Source organism: Arvicola amphibius, chromosome 3 (assembly GCF_903992535.2).
Source record: "Arvicola amphibius chromosome 3, mArvAmp1.2, whole genome shotgun sequence".
NCBI classification, from domain to species: Eukaryota; Metazoa; Chordata; class Mammalia; order Rodentia; family Cricetidae; genus Arvicola; species Arvicola amphibius.
The window spans coordinates 22,942,713-22,967,255 of NC_052049.1; the positions used below are offsets into that span (position 1 = coordinate 22,942,713).

Genomic DNA, 24,543 nt, shown 5'->3' on the forward strand with positions numbered 1-24,543 from the left:
CAGAGAGAGATTGGGCTCCTTATAAAACAAAAAGAAAGCCATCTTGTCAGCGGCAGTAAAATGCCGTGGGAGGCAGTTACCCCACACAGGTCGGTTGTTCAAGAGCAAGCAGGTGTCCGGCAGGAAGAGCAGAGCTGGCGGCCTGCACTCTGCTAGCGTGCATTGCTCCGGGCTTCCCCCTCCAATTCCCTTCCTCCCTTCAACCATCGCTCTTCTGCCCATGAAGGATGAGGAAGCCCAGACTTTTCATTTTTTTAAGTCCATGTCTAAGCAAGAAGGATGATTTAAAAAATACAATTGCTAGCTACCGAGGAGGTAATAACAGCATTAAGCTTTTGGAAGCATGAGGGTTTTCACCCACATTTCAAACATGCTGCAGGACTGTATTTTGCATCCTTTATGATTTTAAATGCATTAAAACACAAGCTGTACTTGCTGTACAGAACACAGTTATGCCCATTTAAGACTCATCATTTAAGTTCAATATTCCTGGTTACTTAGTTTTACATGCCCATGCCTTTTTTTTATATAGCACATTTAAGTTTTCCCTATAATTTACTGGCTACAAATGACCTCTGTGGGGAAATAAGATTCCATTCAAAACAGTGCTCAGAAACATTTAATGCCATGATAAATAGTTGTACAAATTGTTATATAGCAAAGTTCACATAATTAAGAGACAACTGAAATGTAGACAATATGTGTGTAGTTAAATGTCCTCCCTTCTCTCGTGTCTAGTGAGGATGCGCATGCTTAGGATTACTGCAAATGAAGGTGACCAGAAGATCAGAGGGATCGAAACAATCGCTAGACTGAGAAAAGCTGCTCCAGGGTTGTTGACTTTGTGAAGGTAAATGGAGGCCATAGGCCGTGGAATGCAAATGACCCCCAAAGCTGGAAAAGGCCAGGATTCTTGCCAGGAGTCTCCAAAAGCAACCCTTTGATTTTGGTACACCGAGATCCATTTCCAATTACTGAACTGCAGAACTATAACATACTAAACCTAGGTTGTTTGGGTGATACAACCTGTCTGAGTAGTTAAATGAGGGTTAGGACACTAATGAAGTATGGATTAGATACACGGAATGCAAAAGGAGGGATGAGGCCACCCAGCATTAGGGCAACATCAGTTGTGGTTTTTCTGCACGAGCCCTACCCAAGACTGGCTCCATCAATATTTCCTCATAGATAGGGGAGGGCCCATAAGGAACCGCCCCTCCCTGAGGTACTGCTGAGAGTTCGTGGTTGTTGGGGGAAGGATGTTTTCTTCAGTATTGTAGCCACTGGTATGTTGTCCTCATTCCTGTAAACAGCCTTCTATCCATGTTCCAGCAAAAAGCCCTAATTAAGCTCAGTGAGGTCGATACACAAATAAGACATGAAAGCAGATGGGAACTTGTGAGAAGCAGGGTAAGAGGGGAATGGGAGGAGAAAAGACTAAAAAATCATATAAATGTATAAACTGTTGATAGAAAACATTTTTTAGATTACCTAAACCTAAATAAAGCTAGTAGCCAGCCTTGGGACTAATAGAACAGGCCAACTCTGTCCCCTGGAAATTTTAGCTACTTGAACTAGTCCAAATGTTTGAAAGAACTGAAGATGAAGCCATGTGTTTCCCCGTAACAACCAGGAACAATGACATTTTGAGTTTGTCTTAGTAAGGGGTTCTATTGCTGGGCTTAAGTCATGACCAAAAGCAACTTGGGGAGGAAAGGGTTTATTCCATCTTACAGGTGATAGTTCATCATCTAAGGAAGCTTGGGCAGGAACTCAGGGCAGGACCCTGGAGGCAGAAACCGGTGCAGAGGCCATGGAGAGTTCTGCTTACTGACATTTTCCTATGGATTGCCCATTTGCTTTCTTAAAGCACTGAAGACAGGCGTCCCAGAAGTAGGACTGTATACAGTGAGCTGGGACCTCCCAGACCAATCATTAGTTATTCTGAACCACAGACTTGTCCACAGGACAACTGGTCGGGGCTTTCTCCTCAGTTGAGATTCCCTCTCCCAAAATGTCAAGTTGACATAAAGCTAGCCAACACAGAATTCATCTCAAGCCCAAGATTTTTGCCAAAATCATTACAGTAACTACTAAGAGGAAATTACCAAGATAGCCAATACTGAAAAACAGTTCTTAATCTTCTGGGAAGCAGAGTAAAGATAGGAAGGCCCTGGGATAGTTGATTCCGTATCATTAATGGACTTGAGGGATGGAAAGACGTGACAGGGAGGTTGTGCAATGGGGTATGCAGAGGCCTGTTCTAGTATGGGCCTTTCACATGTTATCAGTCCCCTTGGGTCCTAGGCTTGTAATTGAACCCTGCAAATGGGAAAACCTCTCCTACTGTAGGGTATTTATCTTGCTCTCCTCACATGACTCTATATTGGGGCATTGCACTCTCTGCTATGTATCCTGGACTCTCTTACCAACATCTAACACCCTTACCCACACCTACCCATCTCACACCTGTCCCCCCACACACAACAAGCAGTCTGGGCAATACATACATGCATCGGGCAATACATACATGCATCGGGCAATACATACACACATCGGGCAATACATACACACATCGGGCAATACATACACGCATTGGGCAATACATACATGCAATGGGCAATACATACATGCATCGGGCAATACATACATGCATCGGGCAATACATACATATGAACTAATGGGCCAGGCAGTGTTTAAAAGAATACAGTTTCCGTGTAATTATTTCGGGTGTAAAGCTAGCCGGGTGGCGGAACGCAGCCCCGCCGCTCTCACTACATACATGCATTGGGCAATACATACATGCATCGGGCAACACATACATGTATTGGGCAATAAATACATTCATCTACAAGTAGTGTACATGTGTATCCCCCTTCCTTTCAGCTCATCAGTCACAACAATGTATTTCCCACAAGTCACATTATGCTCCAATGATAGTTTCCCCTCAAATAATCACATCCATTGGACGTGGCAGACAATCGCTTTTTTTATGCTATGACAACCATCTGACAAATTCTCATCATGGACAATATGATCATCATTCCAAAGATTCCAGAGGGACCTTACCAGAACATTCTGGCTGGCCTCAAGGGCATTTAGAGGAAATGCCTTGTATGACAGGCCTTGCCTTGATTGTTTCCAAGTTTGAACTAAGGACAGGAAAACTTGAAATCCCTTGGGAAACATGAGATCCCATTCAGATCAAGTCAGAGCCTTCCTTGAGCCTCCTGGGAGACTGGGGGCGGGGGCTGTGCACAACCTTTCCTGGCATTTAGGAGTAACTTCTCCTCTGCTCTCTGGGTAGGGAGGACTCCTCAGAACCTGTGATTTGCTTTGTCTGAAGACACATAGAGAACTCCAACCCTCATGATTATGTGCCCACAGCTTTCTGGAGCTTTAGAGGTATATAGAGATGTGTGTAAAACATCCTTCTCAAACCTATCTGGTCTCTGCAAAGAATCTTCCTTCTACTGGGCCAGGAGACGGTGAGAAAAATGGCATTTCAAGTTCCTACTCTCACATTCTCCCATCTTCTCCCTGCACATGTGTACACAGTTGATGTTACCTTAAAAAGGAAACAGTGGTCCCACCTGGGGACCCCTTCTATCATGGCCTCCTTTCCTCTCCATCGGAGCACTTACTACAGTGTATAGAGTGCATGTGATTGCCAGAACAATCTCCGTTAATGCCGTGCTCGGAGCAGAATTTCAGTGCCATGGCGGATGTTTTCATCTATTTGCTCAGTGTTATCTCTGCATTGCTTAGCAACCGTCCCAACACATTGAAGGTCCTCAGTACACACTGATGCTGAATAAATGACACTTAAAATCCTAATTATAATTTAGTCCCCATCTTAGAGGAAATAAGGAATTTGAAACTAAGGCCTTGGGACAGTATCACACTATGGTATTCAATATGAGGGAGTGGGTGGATCCTGGTTACTGCCTGGCGGCATACCTTGATAAACCAGAGGAAAAGGAGCTCGGGGCCTCAGTGACAAAGTAGAGAAGGGTTCCCAAAGAAATTAATCTCTCCAATCTGCCCAAAGGGTTCCTTCTTTTTTTATTTTCTTTAATATTCTAAATATCCTAAAATAATTAGTTTGCATTATCCAAGAATTTAGTTTAAAAAAAGAAATATTCACCTGGTGAAAACAGGGACAATGTTTAACAGGTACGATGCTTCAGTTGTAGAAGATGAAGGGCATGGGGGTAGATAGAGATCACAGAAACACAGAAAAGTGAACGGCTAACCCAGACCAAAGATGGAAAAGGTGCGGCCCTCACAGCCACCTGCCCCATTGCCACAGTGCCTACTGCATCGTGGAAAGTGGGGTTACACATTCCTGGCATCACCCCCCCCATTTTCACCCCACATTTCTGCCCACCTCACAGTCCATCTCTACAAGAAGTCTGGGGAGCCTCCTCTAGTTCCCCAAAATTGGTCATGTGAGATGAAAACCTTTGACCCCTGTGATCCAGATATAGCTTCTAAGCACGCATCAGCCACACCTGAGCTGGGAGCCTGTCTTAGGAATTGCTGTGAGGAAACACCATGACCAGAAAGCAAGCTAGAGAGGAATGGGTTTGTTTGGCTTACACTTTCATATCAAGGAAGGCTCTGACTTGATCTGAATGGGATCTCATGTTTCCCAGGGGATTTCAAGTTTTCCTGTCCTTAGCATGTTGGGGAAGAAATGGGTTGTTTGTTTGTTCATTTGGCTGGCTCTTCCACATCATAACCCATCATTGAAGGACTTCAGGACAGAAACTCCAACAGGGCAGGATCCTGGAGGCAGGAGCTGATGCAGAGGCCATGGAGGCTAGCTACTTACTGGATTCCTTCAGGGGACTTGCTCAGCCTGTTTTCTTACATACCCAGGACCTCCAGTCCAGGGATGGCGCCACCCACCAGGGACTGGGCCCTCCCCCACTGATCACTAATAGAGAAAATGCCTTACAGCTGAATCTCATGGAGGCATTTCTTCATCTGAAGCTCCTTCCTCTCTGCTGACTCTAGCTTGGGTCAAGTTGACAGACAGAACCAGACAGTGCAGAGCGCGAAGACTGAGCATATAAGTTATAGAATCAACCTGGACTCACAATAACACATGGCTGTACAAAGAAAAATGTGATGAATATATGGACACCATTCAGCCTTCAACATAAAACACTGAGACTTAAAGCGAAATCAGTGGGGGTGGGGTGTTACTAAGTGAAATGCCAGCTGCAGAAAAACAAATGTTACATGGTCCCTCTTATATGAGGGTGTTTTGTAAAGTCTGTAAGAGAACACAATAGTGACTACCAGAGGCTGAGAAAGGTTGGGAGAGAGGGGAGTTGGATACATTGATATCAGAACCTCATTAAAGAAAACAAAAATGTTCTAACATTCTACAGAACATCAGAGTGTACAGTTAGACTAACCTATAATACATTTTATAAAAGACTAAAAGAGAGATCGCAAGTGTTCTCAATACAAAGTAATAATGAGATAGAAATGTTAATTATCCTAATTTAGCTAGTACATACTGTATTTGTGTATTAAAACACTGAAGCAGAGTCTACAAATACCTCCAGCTGTGTGCTAGTGAAAACAGTCTCCAATGCTTAAGGAGACAAAAATGTTCTCTTTATTTCATCACCAGAGACTATATATACATACATACATACACACAAACACACACACACACACACACACACACACACACATATATATATATATATATTACACTGTGTCTCATTCATCTATACAATTGGGATTTTCTTTTTTAAATGGTGAGATTAAAAAGAGTTGGAGACAGTTTTTTTTTAAAGGGCCTTTTTGTGCACATGACAAAACACATTCCTGACTGAAAAATGAGATCATTCTATTCTGGGAATGCCCAAACTGTGACTGGAGGGCCTTGGGGGTAGTATGAGTTCTGTGTCAATGACAGGTCTGCCCCACTGCGAAGAACGGAGCTCAATCTCTTGATATTTTCATTGGATTTAATTCATTTTGAGCACCAGCTGCTTACAGCACATTAAAGATAAGCCCCGCCACATAAAAGGCTTGAGTTCTGCTTTTTACATGCACTAATGAATAACCCTACAGCAAAATGGACAGTGAGGAGTAGAGCCCTTGCTGAGGATATCTCTAGGAGACAGATTTCAGTTCTATCTAGGTAGGTGTTTCTATTGCTTCAATGAAACACCGTAACCAAAGGCGAGTTGGGGAAGATGGGTTTGTTTGACTTACACTTTCATATCATGGTTCATCTTCAAAGGAAGTCAGGACAAGAACTCACATGGGGCAGAAACCTGGAGGCAGATACTGATGCACAAGCCACAGAGGTATGTTACCTACTGGCTTGCTCAGCCTGCTTTGTTTCTTTCTTTGTTTTGTTTTTCAAGACAGGGTTTCTCTATAGCTTTGGAGATTGTCCTAGAACATGTCTTTGTAGACCAGGCTGGCCTCTAACTCACAGAGATCCACCTGCCTCTGCCTACTGAGTGCTGGGATTAAAGGTGTGCACCATCATCACCCAGTGGGACTTCTTTCTTACAGAACTCAGGACCACCGGCACAGGGATGGCACCACCCACAAATGACTGGGCCCTCCCCCATCAGTCACCAATTAAGGAAATGCTCTACAGCTTCCAGTAGAATAGATTGAAGGGCGTTTAAAGAGAAGACATCAAAGGTGAAAGCAATCTGAGATTCCTGGACACAAGAGCTGCTCTTGGTTAAATCTTCACCAACTAGTCTTCCTTTTCCTTCTAAGGGCAGTGTTTGCGGCTTGTAATTTTACGTGATTAACTTTTCAGCATTCAGGACTTGTCCCCTCCTGAATACAGGCTCAGCTCAGCACAGGAACCCTTGGCTACTCCTCAGTAACTGCTCTACTTGACACTACCACAGACTATATTCTTGACATTTTAGTAAAGCACGGTTTTCATTTTCAGCTTCAAGAATCATGGTCCCTTTAATTTGCATTCTCCCCACTCAAGAAATTTAAAGTGAGAAGTAAAATTAGCTTCATAATAATAATAATAATAACAACAATAACTTTGTCTGATAGGTAAACGGTGTTTTTCTGAAGTGGAAACCCACTGTCAGACAGTTTAAGGACAGGCACATGGTCTAGGTGCACATGAGTCTTCTCTAGAGCCTCTTCCATAACTTACTATGGCTTCAGAATCCTGGCAGTCAGGTCTCTTCTACCCTGTGAATTTATAGCCAGTAGAAAGAATATTACACTGACTCACATGACATCATAGTTCTAAGCGTGTGCCTAGAATTGGAAGAGAGGTGGCGTGAGCCACTCTCCTTTGTCTCCCTTCCCTTTGTGACCTGTCTAAACCCACGCAGATGCTCAAAGATTCCCCTCTAGAAGCCTACTCTAACAATAGCATTACAACGACCTTCAGTCCTCCCAGCCTTGCAAAAAGAAAAGCTGAGCTGGCCATTCACTGCAACAAGCATGGACAAGCTGAGCGCCAAGCATTTCCAGCAGTGGCTCCCCCTTGCTCTGAATCCACCACCTGTACTTGTGTTTCCCTGCAAACTCACCTGCTCTGAGATCCCTGTCATTCACCCACAAAGAAATACTAACCATGGGTGCTTCCCATGTGCCAGGTTCTCTCCAGTGCTCTGTAAACACAGAGATGAAAAGCCCCAACACTTCTGCTCTCCTGAGGCTTACAATCTTAGCAGAAACAGAGACTTAAACCAGAAATTAACGTATCAGCATCGGGGATTGGAGAGATGGTTCAGTGGTTAAGAACTCTGACTGCTTTTGAAGAGGCCCTGAGTTCAATTCCCAGTACCCACATGGCTGCTCATAGCTGTCTGTAGCTACAATCACAGGGGATCCAACATCTCCTTTTGGCCTCTTCAGGTGCTTCATGCACACAGTACATAAACATACATGCAGACAAAACACTCATATAAAAATAAATATAAATAAAATATAAAAATATCAATATTGCTGTTCCTATCAAAGTCCTGGGAGGCTATGAAGGGTCCCACGTGGAACTGATATCTAAGCTAATTTGATATCAGAATCATATTGGGATTTTTTCTTTTCTTCTGCATGTGAAGTAGACTCACTTTACTGAGTATGGTTACACCTAGTGCTGTGAAAGCATTTCCAGAATGTTGGGATAAGGTAGAAGGATGAAATCCCACCCTTCAGACTTCACTCTAGAACAGTGTCTGACATACCAATGAAAGGCTGTCTGGCTCTTTAGGTTCTCCTGACTGAGTTACATCTTACTCTTAAGGAGACACCAGACCGTGGAGTTACAGATAATTACCAGAAGATGAAAGGTGAAATACTTCAATTAAGTAGAAAAGCAAATGGTTACTGTCCAAGAGCAAAGGAAACTTGCTTTGTGCGGGGTTACATGCTTGCCCTTGGCATGCTCTCCTGGTATTCTCTGGTTGTCCTGCATTAACTATGCTGATGTTCTTCTATTTTAAACAGGCATCACTTTGCTGGCCATTCACTCTTTAATAGCTAATTTTCCTTCCTTTTTTCAAGAGAATCATGTTTTCCAATTTTTGAAAAGACTCCCTGTCAGTGAAAAACACTGGAGAGGAGGGAAAGAGATGTCGTAACTAAAAAAAAAAAAAAAAAATCTACTCTTTGTCTCTAGTTAAAATTTCCATCTGAAATAATGCATTAGGAATAGCGTGTGTTTCCTTGGATTATATGAATAGCCACAGGTATGAATTTGGAGGATTTGACCCCTGAGGTCAGAAGGGAAGTCTTATTGCACACACACACACACACACACACACACACATTTATACATCTACACAAAATATATATACACTCATAATATATACACATTCATAATAACCTCACTAGATCATAAGATTATTGAACTGAGATGAAAGTCAAGAAGTCATCTAACTTCAATGCTTCACACAAGAATGAGAGAATTACTCAGGAATCTTGCTGGGTGGCTGTCCTGATCCTAAATATCTGGGTGGCCCTGGAAGTCCGCATTTCCAAAAGCTCCCAGGGAATGCCATATGACAAACTTCGGACCACACGGAGTAGCACAATCAGTATAAGCTGAAGGAAGAACCAGAGTAGAGGAAGGGAACTAGCTGCCAATCCTCCATTGAAAACAAGCCGGCAGGGCAGCTGCAGCAGCCTCGTGTCTGAGAACAAACTCTGAGGGAACACCCGGGGCCAGAGACTGCAGTAGGAGGCTAACCCAAGAGCTCTGACCTGCTTGCTTTCGCCTTCTTCCTTGTCTGCTGGTAAACTCCCACACAACGATCAGAGACTTGCTAGATGGCTTCCAATCGATACTGCTAAATTTGTTTGGATTATCTCTGCTTGAATCCATAGCAAGAAATGAAAAATGTGAATTGATCAACAGAAAAGATAGTTTGCATTTCTGTCTTCTAAATGCTTTTAAACACACCACACATACCATATGTAAGAAGTCGCTGTACAGATGGGGAGAGAAGAAATGGAATCACACTGAGGCAAACGTATGTACTGAACAGTCATATGCAAAACTAATTTGAAAATACGGCTTTACATCAACACAGAAAATTAAGTGACAGATTAAATTTGTTTCTGGGATGGGAGCAATGACTTGGTGGGTTAAAAGTGTTTGCTATCCAAGCATTGAGCCCTGAATTAGAATCCCTAGCACCTACATAAAAATCAGGTATAGCTGTACTCATAACTCCAGGATTGTAGATGGAGACAGGAGGGTCCCTGGGCTTTGGTGGTCGCCAGGCTAGTTCAGTTTAAATACACTCTTGAGAAAGGAAAGAGGAGAGTCATAGTGTGGGATATCCAGTGTCCTCCTGTGGTCTCAGGTCACACACACCTGTACAAACACAAGTACACCACACACACACACACACACACACACACACACTTTAATACAGTAAGATAATAAAAGATAGTGGGGAAACAAAAACTGCAGGAGACATTAAGAACACATGCAGGCGCAAATGCTTTAGGATCATCCAGTGGGCAGACTCTGAAACCACTGTAGTCTAGAAACTATTTCTGGTTTCCGCATCAGCTGTCCATGTCCCACCATCACATCTTAGACCCTGGAGGACCTCAGGCATTCATCATTACAGATGAAGTTCCCATGTGGAATAAAAAGCGACTCCCCAACACCCAGCATTTTTAAAAGGTCAAGCAAAGAAGGATAAAAAAGAGTAATTTTCTTCTTTTTTTATTGATTGAATTGAGCTATGCATTTTTTTTCTCTGCTCCTCCTCCCTCTCCCTTCTCCAACCCTCTCCAATGGTCCCCATGCTCCCAATTTACTCAGGAGATCTTGTCTTTTTCTACTTCCCATGTAGATTAGATATATGTATGTCTCTCTTAGGGTCCTCATTGCTGTCTAGGCTCTCTGGGATTGTGATTTGTAGGTTGGTTTTCTTTGCTTTATGTCTAAAAACCACCTATGAGTGAGTACATGGGATAATTGTCTTTCTGGGTCTGGGTTACCTCACTCAATATGATGTTTTCTAGCTCCATCCATTTGCCTGCAATTTCAAGATGTCATTATTTTTTCTGCTGTGTAGTATTCCATTGTGTAAATGTACCACATTTTCCTTATCCATTCTCTGGTCGAGAGGCATTTAGGTTGTTTCCAAGTTATGGCTATAACAAACAATGTTGTTATGAACATAGTTGAGCTCATGTCCTTGTGGCATGATTGAACATCCTTTGGATATATACCCAAAAGTGGTATTGCTGGGTCTTGAGGAAGGTTGTTTCCTAATTTTCTGAGAAATCACCACACTGATATCTAAAGGGGCTGTACCAGCTTGTATTCCCACTAGCAATTCAGAAGTGTTCCCTTTTCCCCACAACTTCTCCAGCATAAGTTGTCATCAGTGTTTTTGATCTTGGCCATTCTTACAGGTATAAGATGGAATCTCAGAGTTGTTTTGATTTGCATTTCTCTGGTGGTTAAGGATGTTGAGCATTTCCTTAAGTGTCTTTCAGCCATTTTAGGTTCCTCAGTTTAGAGTTCTCTGTTTAGGTATGTACCTCATTTTTTATTAAATTATTTGTTCTTTTGATTGCCAGTTTCTTGAGTTCTCTGTATATTTTGGAGATCAGTCCTCTGTCTGATGTGGGGCTGGTAAAGATCTTTTCCCATGCTGTAGGGTGTCATTTTGTCTAGTTGACCGTGTTCTTTGCTTTACAGAAGCTTTTCAGTTTCAGGAGGTCCCATTTATTAATTGTTTTCTCAGTATCTGCACTACTGGGGTTATATTTAGGTAGTGGTCTCCTGTGCCAATGCTTTCAGGTGTACTTCCCATTTTTTCTTCTATGAGGTTAAGTGTGGCTGGCTTTATCACAGATACTGAAAGAGAAGGATCACCAGGCAGTGGTGGCACAGGTTTTTAATTCCAGCACTTGGGAGGCAGAGGCGGGTGGATCTCTGAGTTTGAGGCCAGCCTGGTCTACATAGCAATTTTCTTCTATTTACATTGAATATGTATTGGTCATCTATCTTGTTTGAGGGGAGTGTTCAGGATGCAGCAACACTGCCCAAATATTTGGTTCCCGAGAGCCCAGAAGCAGCCCTAATGAAGGTGTGGATAGAAATGTATTAACCTCCTTTGCCCCACAGATTCATAAGCAGCACAGTCCTGGGGCCTTGATTTTATAAGGTAGAAACCTGGGGAGGAGTGGGTAGCCTCCCTCCCCGCGGTCTCTCCAGGCAGGAGGGAATTTGCCGGCGGCTAAGAAGAGTCTATTGGGTGGCCCTCCCGGCAGATTGGAGAACAGAGGGCTGGGCAGCAGCAGCGCTGTTTGCACAGCGGCGCAGACAAGGCTGACGGCAGGTTGCTCAGTCACTTCAGAGCTCTCTGTGGCTTGGGGTCCTAATGTAGAAATAACTGATTTCCCAGTTGATGGAGACAGGGACAAATGAAAGGGCCTGTCACCCACAAGACCGTCTAGTCTGTCACCAGAGGGAAAGACGACTGAAGTGTGGCTTCTCCCTTCTCTCCAGATACCACAGTTAGTTCGAACCCCCCATGCCATGCCTTCCCTTGGGCTCAGACTAATAAATTCCAACCATCATGCCATTGTCATTGTACCCTCTACTGCAGCACGGATCTCTTCAAATTGTGAGCAGTTTTAAAACATAACCACAATGTTACTGTTACACATAGTGGTTGCAGAATACAGTAAATAATAGAGTTTCAGAGTTTCCTTTTCATAAACTTCTCTTTATGTTCGTTTATTTGAAGTAGATGAACCCAAGAGCCACACGTAGTCTTTAGGTGTATTTTCTCTTATGTTTCCTTTCTCCTGCAACAGACACCTTTCTTCCACTACAACTGGCTTAGAAAGTCAATATGATGGGGCAGGCAGAGGACAGCATGTAGGATTAGGGTCTCTGCTTCACCATGGAGGTCTTGGGGACTGAACTCAGGTCATCAGGCTTGGCAGCAAGTACCTTTACTTACTGAGCTACTGTGATGGTTCTGCCCTAATTTCTTACACCTGGGTCACAGTTTCTCACAGGCACAACTGACCTTAACTTCTAGCTCTCAGCAAGAACCAGTTTCTAGTAGTTATTGCATTAAAATGATCCACAGATTAGGATCAGGCTCAAAGTAAAAAAAGTATCCAAATAAGTCAACATGAACAACATTGGAAAGCTTGAAAAGTCAGAAATTCTAAACCTCAGCACCACACACACTACCACACCACACACACATGCGCACACACACACACACATGCGCACACACACATGCACACAACACTATACACCACACACACTACCATACCACACACATGCATACAATACTATACACCACACACACACTATCACAACACATATACTAGCACAACACACACACACATACATGCACAAACACATACACAAGCACACACACGCACACACTATTATACGCCATACACACACTACCATACCACACCACACATACACATAACACACTACCACAACACACATGTTACCACACCACATACACAACCACAGCACACACTACCACAGCACACGCTACCACAACACACACCAGTAGCCTTAGCCAAGTAACCAAATGATTTTAATCTCCAACTCTAAAATAAGGAAGTCATTCTGACTTCTTCCAGTCCTAACCCCATGTAGCTTTTTACTAAGCCTTTATACATACAACCTTGTTATGTCTAGACACCTTAAAAATAAATGTTTCAGACCTCCAAACCAACAGAAGAGAAAACCACAAGTACTACTGAATGAAGCAACCACAAGGAATGTCCACCTCAGCAACTTGGATTTTCTTCTTCTGGGAATTAGACATCTGCACTTCTGTGCACAATGACTAAGCCCAGAGCAGCTGGGCCACTTTAGTGAAAATTACCTGGAGAAAATGTCTGCAAGCACCACTGTCTTCGCCTCTAGAATTTCTCAATCACCGTTTGTTATGTCTTTGCTCTCCTGGGATGCTCCAGTTGGTCCTTCCAATAAATTCCTTTCCTTTTTGACTTAGGTTAGCCATGTTTCTGTCCTGGGTTAACAAAAGAACTTATACGAATATGCCAGCTGCCACCACCACCCTGGCCCTGGGCACGTTAACCAACACCCAGCAGCTATCATTACAGGTGTGCCTGTGGGTAGGCAGGCATCTGGGCACACACATGAGCATTTGCCTCCCTCTGTATCTGCAAGGGTCAGGCTGGTGAGAGATAGGCTTCAGTAATCAAGGGGAGAGGGAAGAAGCAAGGCAATTTCCAACACCGTGAGTCACATTTTAAGAAAAAAAAATACTCTATCAGCAGCTGGACATAAATCTTCAAAGGGCTGCTATTTAGCCATGTTCTTTTCTTTAAAGAGGCACAATAATTTACATCTTTTAAAAAACCAATTACAAAGTTATAAATGCCTTCTTAAGACACTAGAAAAGCTTAATTTCAAACAGCTGGTGACGAGAAGAGACTTGAGTATGCAGCAAAGCTGGGATGTTATTTGGAATCTAAAAATGCACGAAATTCCGTACAGAGTTGAGGGTCTCCAGCATAGGACTAACTGGCTGAGGGTGCTATAGATGGAACCTGAAAACATCTGCTCTCACACCTGGGCTGCTTGCACATGCCACCACCTTGGCGCTAAATAGGTGGAACTCACTGGCCAGCAAGGTCATCTACTGGAAATGTCTCAGGAGATGAAAGTCCACTGAGTCAACCAGCAATCACAGTAGGAGCAAAATAAAAAGTGTATCCCTGTCAGATGTACCAAGGTAGAGAACATGAAACACCCAAGAAATAGCTGGTAAAGGTGGGGACAGAAAGCTTTTAAGGTTAGCAAACTCAGAGCTGGAGAGTTTCGAGATCAAATCATGGGCTGCTTAGAGCCTGGAAGGATCATAATCAACAGATCTCTCAGGCAATCAAGGACAGGGAATGTGACATTGGAATTACACTGTAAAATATTTCAGGCTAGTCAGTATGATATTATATATGCAACAGCAGGGTAAGTTCGGATTCTAATATCAGCCAAGCTGATGATGCAATGTTAGGTGCACCACAAGCACTAAATGATAAAGAGCCACACTCGGGCATGGCTTCCGTGAATTATACTACTATCAGAGTCAATAGCAATGGCGCACACTTTGCCAATTAGCATAATGGATTAAAACAAGTAGGGTCTTGTTAGTCAATCGAATGAATATCAGAAATTCTATCTCACGGACAAAATCGAGGATGTTCAAAGTACATTGGCTGCTAAGTCGATGGGACAACTCTCCACGTGTCAAGAACAAAAGTTAAGAGCATAGCAAAGCCGAACCTGTGTGGAGCACCTGCGGCTCCATCCGCCTTTGGATCTATAGCTCAAGTGGTTTGGGTTAGGAGGAACATTGACTGCACTACATCCTGCCTTCTTATGTGGCTTTGTCAGCAGCAAATAAGCAGTTTCGTACAGAGCAGGGTCAGAACACCCGGGAGGAGAGACAGAAGAGGATTCACTGGGCTCCTGGAGCAGCGAGCTATGCGCTGCTTGGTGCCTGCCTTGCTAATGAATGTTTGTGTACTAATGCCACATGAGTGGCAGACAAAGAGGCTGTGTGCAAGCTCTTAGGAGTCTTTTTCCAATGTAAAGAGGAAAAGTAACTTGGATTGTAGTCTGCTGCAAACTGGGAGGTAAATAAGTATAAACCTCTGCATTAGGCAATTTTGATAATTTGAAATATGATTAACTAATATTAAAAGAACTCCTGCTTTAGAACTACATACATTCTTTTCCTTCTATTCACCATTTAGAGACTGAATTTCAGCTTACTCAACAGGAGGATGCAAAACTTTATGAAAACAGGAAAAAACTCTGCCATTTCTTTTTCTTAAATTATTATTTACAGCTGCAAGTGTTTTAGCTGGATTGATGTCTGTACGCTATGTTAAAGCCCGGCGCCCACAGAGGCCAGAAGAAGGTAACAAATCCTCTGGAACTGAAGTTACAAACAGCTGTGAGCCACTGTGGGGTCCTGGCCATGGAACTCTGGTCTTCTGGAGTGCTCTTAACCACCGAGCCATCTCTTCAGCCAGCACCGGATTTTCAGGAAACATTAGTTTCCTTCCGTCCTTTCTCTTCTTGTTTCCCATGTGCACACATCCCTCATGAGCCTAGAGATGCATTCGGTCTGCACACAGCCACTGGAAGCACAGAGGGGCATCTGCTTAGTTAGTGGTCTACTAACACTACTTCATACAGTGGGATGGTGCTGGCCTGTTACAGCGGAAGTGGTTGTCAGGTATACTGTCCTCTAGCTGATTTGTTTGCTGGAATCTAAGTCTTGGAAATGTGGTCTAGTGAGGTAACATGTAAATGTTTATTTTCTGCATCCTTCTTGCCAAGAGCACATCGCAGATGGTTTGGCAAAAATTCAGGACTTTCACATTCTAACCATTTTTAAAAAGAAACTTAGGGTGGGTGTGGTGGTGTGTGCCTTTAATTCCAGTACGTGGGAGGCAGAGACGGGCAGATCTCTGTGGGTTCAAAGCCAGCCTGATCTACATAGAGAGTTCCAGGCCAGACACAGCTATACGGTGAGACACTGTCTTAAAATCAAACAAACAGAAAGAAAAGTTTGGGCTGGGCTAGAACTCAGTTTGTAGAGGGCAAGGATGAAGGCCTGAGTTTGATTCGCAGAATGCTATAAACCAGGAACAGTGGTGTCCACCAATGATCCTAGCACTTTGGGTGAAAAATGAAGATCAGGACTTCTGGGTCATCTTCAGCTACATAGTGAACTAAAGGCCAACCTGGGCTACATGAAACTCTAAAGAAATGGAGGGAAGAGGAGAGGAGAGGAGAACGGGAGAGAGGAATGGTCAGATGGAAGGAAGGATGAGGAAAGGGAAGTAAAGAAGAAAGTTCAGTTTTTTAAAATATGTAACATCTGGATTTATAGCTTCTGAATATGCTAATAGCCATAGAATTAAAAAAGAAGAAATCCATGCATTTTTTTTAAAATTAACACTCTTACATTGCCCACCTCCATTCTCCATTATATACTATTAATCTGGATCCTACCTACATATGGAAGTTGAGTTGTGTGACCTTGGTCAAGTCACACCCTGGTGTGTGATCTTGGTCAAGTCATACCCTGGTGTAAACTCTGCATTTCCCCCATGCAATGGCAGCTGACAGAAGCTTGCGACTTTGTCATTTGGTGGAAGGAAAGCTGCCTAGCATCAGGAAACCAGGCTCACTCCTGAACTTCTGGTACTTCACTTAACATGGCTTGACCTTGACAAGTAGGTGATTCCTCCGAGCCCTGATTCCTAATTTCCAACAAAACAAACTGATCAATGCCATACCTAATATACCTTCTATCACAAACATGACCTAAGAATTAACTAGGTAAAATATCTATACATAAGGCTGGGAACGTCAAATGTCTGATGCACAAACATGAAGACCTAACAGACCTAACTTCAGATCCCCAGTTTCCATGTGAAAAAAAAAATCAGGCACCATGGTTCATATCTGTAATCCCAGCCATGGAGAGGTGGAGTCAAAAGGCTCCCTGGGACTTGCTGACCAGCTAGTCCAACCAAATTGGTGACCTCCATGTTCAGGGAGAGACACTGCCTCAAAAATAATAAGGTGGAAAGTGACTGAGTAAGAAAACTGACCAACTAACATCAACCTTGCTCCTTCACACGTGTTCACCTAGTTACAGGTGTGCTCATGTGTGTACACATACAGAGAGAGAGAGAGAGAGGGGGGGGGGAGAAGAAGAAAAAGAAGAAGAAGAAGAAGAAGAAGAAGAAGAAGAAGAAGAAGAAGACGAAGAAGAAGAAGAAGAAGAAGACGATGACAAAGAAAATAATCACATGCTTCTTTCGTCTCTTCAATCTAAATAGCCATTTCTCATGGCAAGTCTCTGAATTCCACATCATTTTCTGTTTGCCCTAGTCCTGATATGTAGCTAATAATCTTTCATTTGACATACACAGTTTATTCTGTATTCATGAAGTTTCATGCTCATGATAAATTAATTATGCCATTTTTATCACATTAGTTTTAAATCTAAAGAAGCAAACATTAAGTCAATTAATGGAGGGGTTAACAATTAAATCTACAACATGATACAAGATTTTGGTTTAATGAGTTGTGTGTAATGTTTGTCAGTCTCTGTAACAACCATTTTACAACTGCTAACTCAGTTCATCCTCACGGGTACTGAGATGTGTAGAGGAAAATAAGAACTGCAAAATTGCTGTTTTTGACTAAGTTCACAGAGATAATATTTGATGAAGCTGAAAGTTGAAATCGAATCTAATTCTGGGACCATGCTATTGTCTTCCTGTATTGCACTGTGCAATTCAGATGCTTCCTAAATAAACAGGCAGATGAAATGCCTACAAATCCCTTTCTCTGGATTTCAGCTTTCTTATCAATGTTTCTGGGTGTGGAATTAGCAAAGACCTGACTGTAGAAGAGACTGTAGAAAGCCGGAGATTTAAAAAGGTAAATAGTGTTCAAACAAAAGAGAAAGGAGAAAAATCGTGATGGGAAATGGGGCTGTGTGGAGAGCTAGAGATGGCTGGTAAACCACACGGGTAGGCATGCCTTAGAATCCCATGGAAACGGTGAAGTGAGGTTGGAGGGAAATGGGTAAGTGCAAGCAAGGGGGATCTGGCATCAGTAGCCATTGTGTGTCAGACTGCGCAGGGATGGACGGCAATGACAGTGGAAACGTGAAGGGCAGAATCAGTATGGAGCTTCTTGCCAGCATCTTATCGCACAAGGGGGATGACTGGAAGGGGATACGCAGAGTTCTGGATTGTGTCACTAACCATCCTGATGTCATATGCCAAGACAGGGACACGTAGACACAGAGGGCTGGCAAGAGAATGAACTCTGCTTTAGACAGACTGCTGATGCCTGCATGACATCCATGTATGGATTATCAGGAATCAATTGCATATTAAAAACAGTAATTTGGGGTCAAAAATGTGATTCCATAGGTGATGAAAGACATAGCAAAGAAAATGTCATGAAAATAAAATGAAAGACATAGAAGTAAGTCTTGAGAAGATTAAAGTACAGTATGAGAGACAAAAATGTAAAGAAGCAAATTAAACGACCAAGCCAAAGTGGGAAGGGCTTGGAGAAGGGGACAACCAATATCAATGAACCCAAAGTTACTAAGAGTTCAGGCAATTCATTGTTGGAGCGTGTCTCTGACTTCAGCAGTGCAGGAAGCACTAGGTGTGGGTAGTTTAGGCAATGGTCAAGCATGGAAAGCGGTTTGTGGAGGGCTGTGGGCAGGGGTAATGTCTTGAGGGTTGGCATCTCCATAGTCAGGATATTTCACTGTGCCTGAGAAAAGCAAGGTAGGATCAAGGAAGTTCTTTTACTCCAATGGTCAAGGCATGTTGAGATATCCATAGATCTTACCTAGCTGCAGATAGAATAAGGTTTAAATGCGGGACTGGGACAGTTGTACCTCCCTCTTGGTCCCCAAGAAGAAAAGTACAAGGGAAGGGTCATGGGAAGGGTCAGCATGAAACTTAGATGGGAGGAAGAGTGTTCTCTAATGTAACCAGAAGGAATTAGAAAAGTCTTTCCATATTCCAGAGCAGAATTTTGCAATGGTTGTAGGGAGCCATTTTTTTTTAAAACCTCCAAGAAAAGATACATTCTGCTACAGAGATGCCTCCTGCACACGGGAGTCTCTATTAGCAGTTTTCAAATGTAGCTAAGCCTTGGGTCCCTTGGAAGCTTTTCAAGATCCTGACCCCATTCATCCTCCACACAATTAAACTCTGTGGCAGCATCTAAGTTCCAGGAATTATAAACAAAAAACAAAAGATTCTGATTTGCAACTAAACTTCAGTAGTAGTTATCTGAAGATAGTGTATGAATTAATTACAAGGCAAGTATGGTGACACACATCTATAATCTTAGCATTTGGGAGGCTGAGGGAGAAAGATTTCATGTTCAAGACCAGCCTAGACTACACAACAAGGCCCTCCTCAAAATAATGATAATGATGATGATAATAATATGAGCTTATTACATATGGCTAGAATGAGAAAAAAACCTTATAGAGTCTTCAGTTGTGTTATTTTCAATCAAAAACCAATAGATTTATAGAAGAAGCAGAAGAGGAAATGTATGTGCGCTATGACATACAGAGAGGAAGGCAGAATGTTGACAAGATTTTAGATCTATTTGGGTATGAATGAATTGGCATAAAGGTAGAGTGTTTTCACCCATGAGTTAGGAGCAAAACACTTTGAAAATTTGGAAGTGAAGGATTACACAAGGCAGGAAAGATTTCAACGCTCAAGAAGTTGGCGTCTAACCAGGAGAATGGGGCTTGAAGCACTGAACATAGCCACATGCCATTGACGCCAACCTGCAGAGTGCTGAGCACCTAGGCATGGGCAATCCTGGAAGTACCAATGGTGTCCCTGGTGCAAATCTGTCCTTCCTGACTCCCACACGCCCACCCCTCTAGCAGCTGTAGACTGATCCTTAACACGCATCACTGGATAAGCAGGATCTTCATCTGGAAGAAGGAAAAGAGGTTTGAAAACAGGCCTGAAAAAAAATTAAAAATCCACTAATGGCTTTTAGCCTCTCTAAAGTAGGATTTGAGTAATATGTTCCTTCTCGACGGCATTATCATGTCCCCAGAACAAACGATCGGCCCTTAATCAGACAATGGTAACTTCTCATTTCCTCTTCAGCTTCCTGGGTGATTGAAAACACAAATCAACACAAGAAAATCCTCCAGCTAAGTTCTGTTGGTCCATTGCACCCCCTTATTCCCACATATGTTTATTTTATGTTCATGCTGCTGCACCTGTTAAACAGGTGTCTTTCATCATACACTCAAATCTGGTGAGAAGAGAAGCTGGAGTGAAGAGCACACTGTGGAGTGATCTCTAGGATCACGGTTTGTCATGGGACCCCCCCTGAAGCAACTGAGTCCCCCCCTCCAAGGGCTGCGAGCACCTGCTGAGCAAAGAACATAGGTACCGAATCCTGAACTTTACCCAGGAAATGAGCAACAGGGGTACTGTAGGGTCTGTCTCTCTTCCGTCCCACTTTGGGTCTTAGGACATGGATAAACCAGGGCTGTCCTTGCTTGACTTCCTCACAGCCCCTTGGGACAGCAGGCTGCTTATTCCTAGCCAGTTCTGACATTCTATGTCTGCTTGCTCACTTGCTCCATTTTCCTTCATGACTCAATCAAGTTCCGGCCATCCCTTTTGCTCTTTGGCCTCTTTCTTTGCTGAACCCGTTCCAGATCTTATCAGCTGCCAAATGGGGTGATACGTTGCAGCAGAAACAGCACTGACTGGCCTCAGAATCAACTCTTAAAAACCAACGCACTATTCTTTTTTGTTATTAAAAATGGGTTTTTCATACAATATATTTTATTATGCTTTTCCTCCTCCAACTCCTCCCAGATCCTCCCTACCACCCTACTCAATCAACTTTATGTTCTCTCTCTCTCTCTCTCTCTCTCTCTCTCTCAAAAACAGACACACACAAAATGAAAAATTAAAACAAACAAACAACAGTAAGATTAAAAAATCAAAGCAAAACAAACTGAAACAAAAAAATCTACACACAAACATAGAGTTAGTTTTATGTTAGCCAACTATTCCTGGGCCTGTCATGTATACTCAATGAAACCCCACTGGAAAAGCTGATTTTCCCCTTTGCAGCAGTTAGCAATTGCCAAGAGCTTCTTGGCAAGGGGTGGGACCTGTGTGTATTTCCCCCTCTTAGTACTGGGAGCTATCTGCTTGAAACTGCAAAGCAGTATTCTTGGCACTGTCCTGTGCTTGTTGCTACACTGTAGCCACTAGTATAGCCATAGCATCTACTCCAGCAACTCCTGAGGTTAAACTGAGCTCAGAGAAGGGAAGTTGGATCTGGGACCAGCCCACCTTGAGTTTCTCAAGCCTTAAACAGTTTCAGAAAATTTCTGTAAAAGAAAAAGATTGATAAACATAAGAAAAGCAAGAAAATGATGTAGATTGTCACAAGCCACTAACAGTCACTGAATTTCAAAGCATGACGGGAGAACAAGGGAAAGACGCTTTTAAATAGGATGGCGAGAACTTCGCTCACTGAGAAACAGTGACTGGCGAGGTGTGTGGGGTAAGTGCCAGGAACGGAGAAGCGGGAAGGCAAAGGCCCGACAGGGAAAGCCTCATGGAAGCAAATGGCTGGAGAAGAAAATGGCAGGTTTCCTTGGTTACCTCATATCCTGCCCACTCCTTGTCAGTGGGGTGGGTCTCGGGTAGTTTCCTTCTGGAATAGATGGAGGCTTTTCAAAAGTCATGCTTGCCCACAGTATAGTCTGTGGTAGTCAGATGCAAGAATGTGTGGTAAGGACGACATGCCCTGCATATGTTGGGGGTGGGGGCTTCATGGGAGCCAGTTGTAGCCTGATTTTCCTGTCTCTTACCTGGTCAGCTTGGCTGCCACTTAACACCCAGCTGCCAGCCCTCTTATTTACTTCCCTCTATGTCCCTGACTTGATGTTTTTATCCTAACAAGCTCTTCCACCTTAACTAAAGCAAGAGACACAGATGAAAGTGCCCACCCCTTTCACCGTCCCCTCCCCTCCCCGCCCCCCTCTCCCCGCACTCTTTGCTAGACTCAAAATAAGTAGGCAGACTTGTTAATTCAGGCAAATAAGCAATTTATCAATCAGTCAGTTGAGAAGCATATTTATTTTATCTTATTACTTCTCTTTGTATATGCATGTGTGTGTATGCACATGTGTGTCTGTGGAAACCAGAAGGTACTGGAACCCCTGGAGCTGGAGTTGCAGGCATTTGTGAGCCCAGTGAAGATGCCAGGAACCAAACGTAGGTCCTCTGTGAGAGCAATGACCGTCCTTAACCCACTGAGCCACCTCAAGAATCAAGAAATATTTATGCTGCGTGGGGCTTCCCTCTCTAATCTCTAGACTCCCGAGGAGTTTGAGTTCCCATTTTTCCAATAAGAATTCTGATAGAAGCCTTTATTCTGAAAAATTGTCAACTGTTACAGAGTAGAACAGTATCTAGAACTCTCTATGCATACCTACTTTCCAGGATTATCAATTCTTAGATAATTCCAATTTAAATTTAAATTAATTTAAACTAAGCCCAAACACATCCCTCTGTTACTGGATATTATTTTATATATGTTATATATAATATTTTATTATATATTATAAAACTAAAGAACAGAATATAAGATAAAAACCTGAGATGGGTCACAAGTTACCATGGAAAAGCCCTGCCACAGCAGCTTCCTGGCTCGAAAAGCCATGGGACCTCCCTGGCTGCCTCTCCCTCAGGCCACTCTTCCTCTTCTCAGTTCTCCAAGACTGGTTAGACTCGTTGGTGCATTCTGGTCAAATGAATGGACACTCCACCTCTTTTCAATTGAACTACAGAGCAGCAACATAAATAGAAGCTCCGCAACATCCCTCAGGCTATGTCCTGGGGTGATTCTGTGTCAAATCACAGATAATTTCATCAGATAATATTTCAAAATGCATCTCCAAAAATGCAAATTATTTTTTAAAATACAACTACAACATTATCTTTACAACTTATAAAACTGACCAAATTTTTAAATGATTATGAGATATATCCAGTGTTCAGATACCCCTAGAATTGTCTCTTTGTGTTATAAATATATAATGTCTTCTCTGCTTTGCTTTTTTTTTTTTTGACACATTGTGCCGTGGAAATTATTTCATAATAGCATATGGAGAAATTTTAAAAAAACATTCTAACATAAATTAATTACTGAGGCTTTCACATGTTACAGTAAGGTGTAGCTGATTTGCCCCACAGAGAATCTACTCTGAGGAACACGAGAGAGAGGCCCTAGGCACACCAAAGACAGAAGAACTATTTCCATCTCATGCCAAAGTTGCTAGGGAGGTCTTCTGCTCAACACAGACAGGAAGGACAGTGGGAAAGGTGAGGGAGAGAGACCAGAAGAGGTAGCTGCTCTCAGTACCCACCGACAGCTGTAAGCAAGGCTGGAAGGAAAAGGCAGCATTCAGCATTACCATTCCCTGGCTGCCGTTTTTTGTATTTCTATATACGCCGTATTTGCAATTCTCTAGGTGCGATTCCCTTCCCTTCTAGTGATGAGGTGCTCCACATGCGGGTTTCATCAGTAGTAGTTTTAGGCATGATTAACTGTGGTCTTAGAGAAATCACTGTATTTCTCTGGGTTTTGATTGTAACATCTGTAATGTCTGGGATGTACACTCTCGAATAGTCCTTCAAACTTTAAAGGTACTTACATATTTTGATGCTTTTGCCAAAAAGAGCTGGAGTGGACAGAATTACTTGTGAGTGTCTGATGTTTGAGTGCTTGGGGGAATTTCATTACCTTCAGAACCAAGAGAAGTGGATTTGTGTTGAAAATAAGCAAATTGCTCGTGATACTTGAGCTGCCGTGCTGTGTTACGATATGCCAAACATGACTGCATGGGTTGTTTACTCTTAAGACTACTCCATGTAAGGGCTGTCTTTGGCTTCTTAAAGATTTTATATGGAGTTTTAAAAAAATATGTTTATTAAATTATGATTCTGAGATCTAATAAATTCCTTAATTGGTAAGATAGATGACGAAGTGACCCACAAATAGTTGAAGTGAAGATAATTTCAAATCAGAAAGTTAATTTCAGATTGATTGAGGGTCTGGATGATTCCAGGGCTTTTTTTTTAAGTATTAGACTATAAATTTCTAATAGTAAAGCACAAAGAAAATTCAGAAAACATAGATTAAGCAAACAACGATACATGTTCACAGCTTGTAATGAGCATTAATAGCAATCCTATGACGTTTATACTTAAAATTATAGTACATTTATACTTATAATACTTTTAAATTTTGAATAATAACGTTATTTTTCACTTTTGACAGCACAACCAATTCTTTCCTTTATCAACAAAAAAGAAATCTTCGAAAACACTAAGAACGGTGACATCATTTGCACCACGCAGGGAAACTGCACGGAGGTCGTTTCCACTTCACGTTTTTCTTTATGATTAGCA

General features: G+C 42.6%; 1 protein-coding gene across 2 annotated transcripts in view; it reads right to left on the bottom strand.

Annotated features, from left to right (window-relative positions):
* LOC119810195 (A disintegrin and metalloproteinase with thrombospondin motifs 12-like) overlaps positions 1–24,543 on the bottom strand; it is a 136,241-nt gene that overhangs the window by 58,180 nt on the left and 53,518 nt on the right. The window lies entirely within an intron of this gene.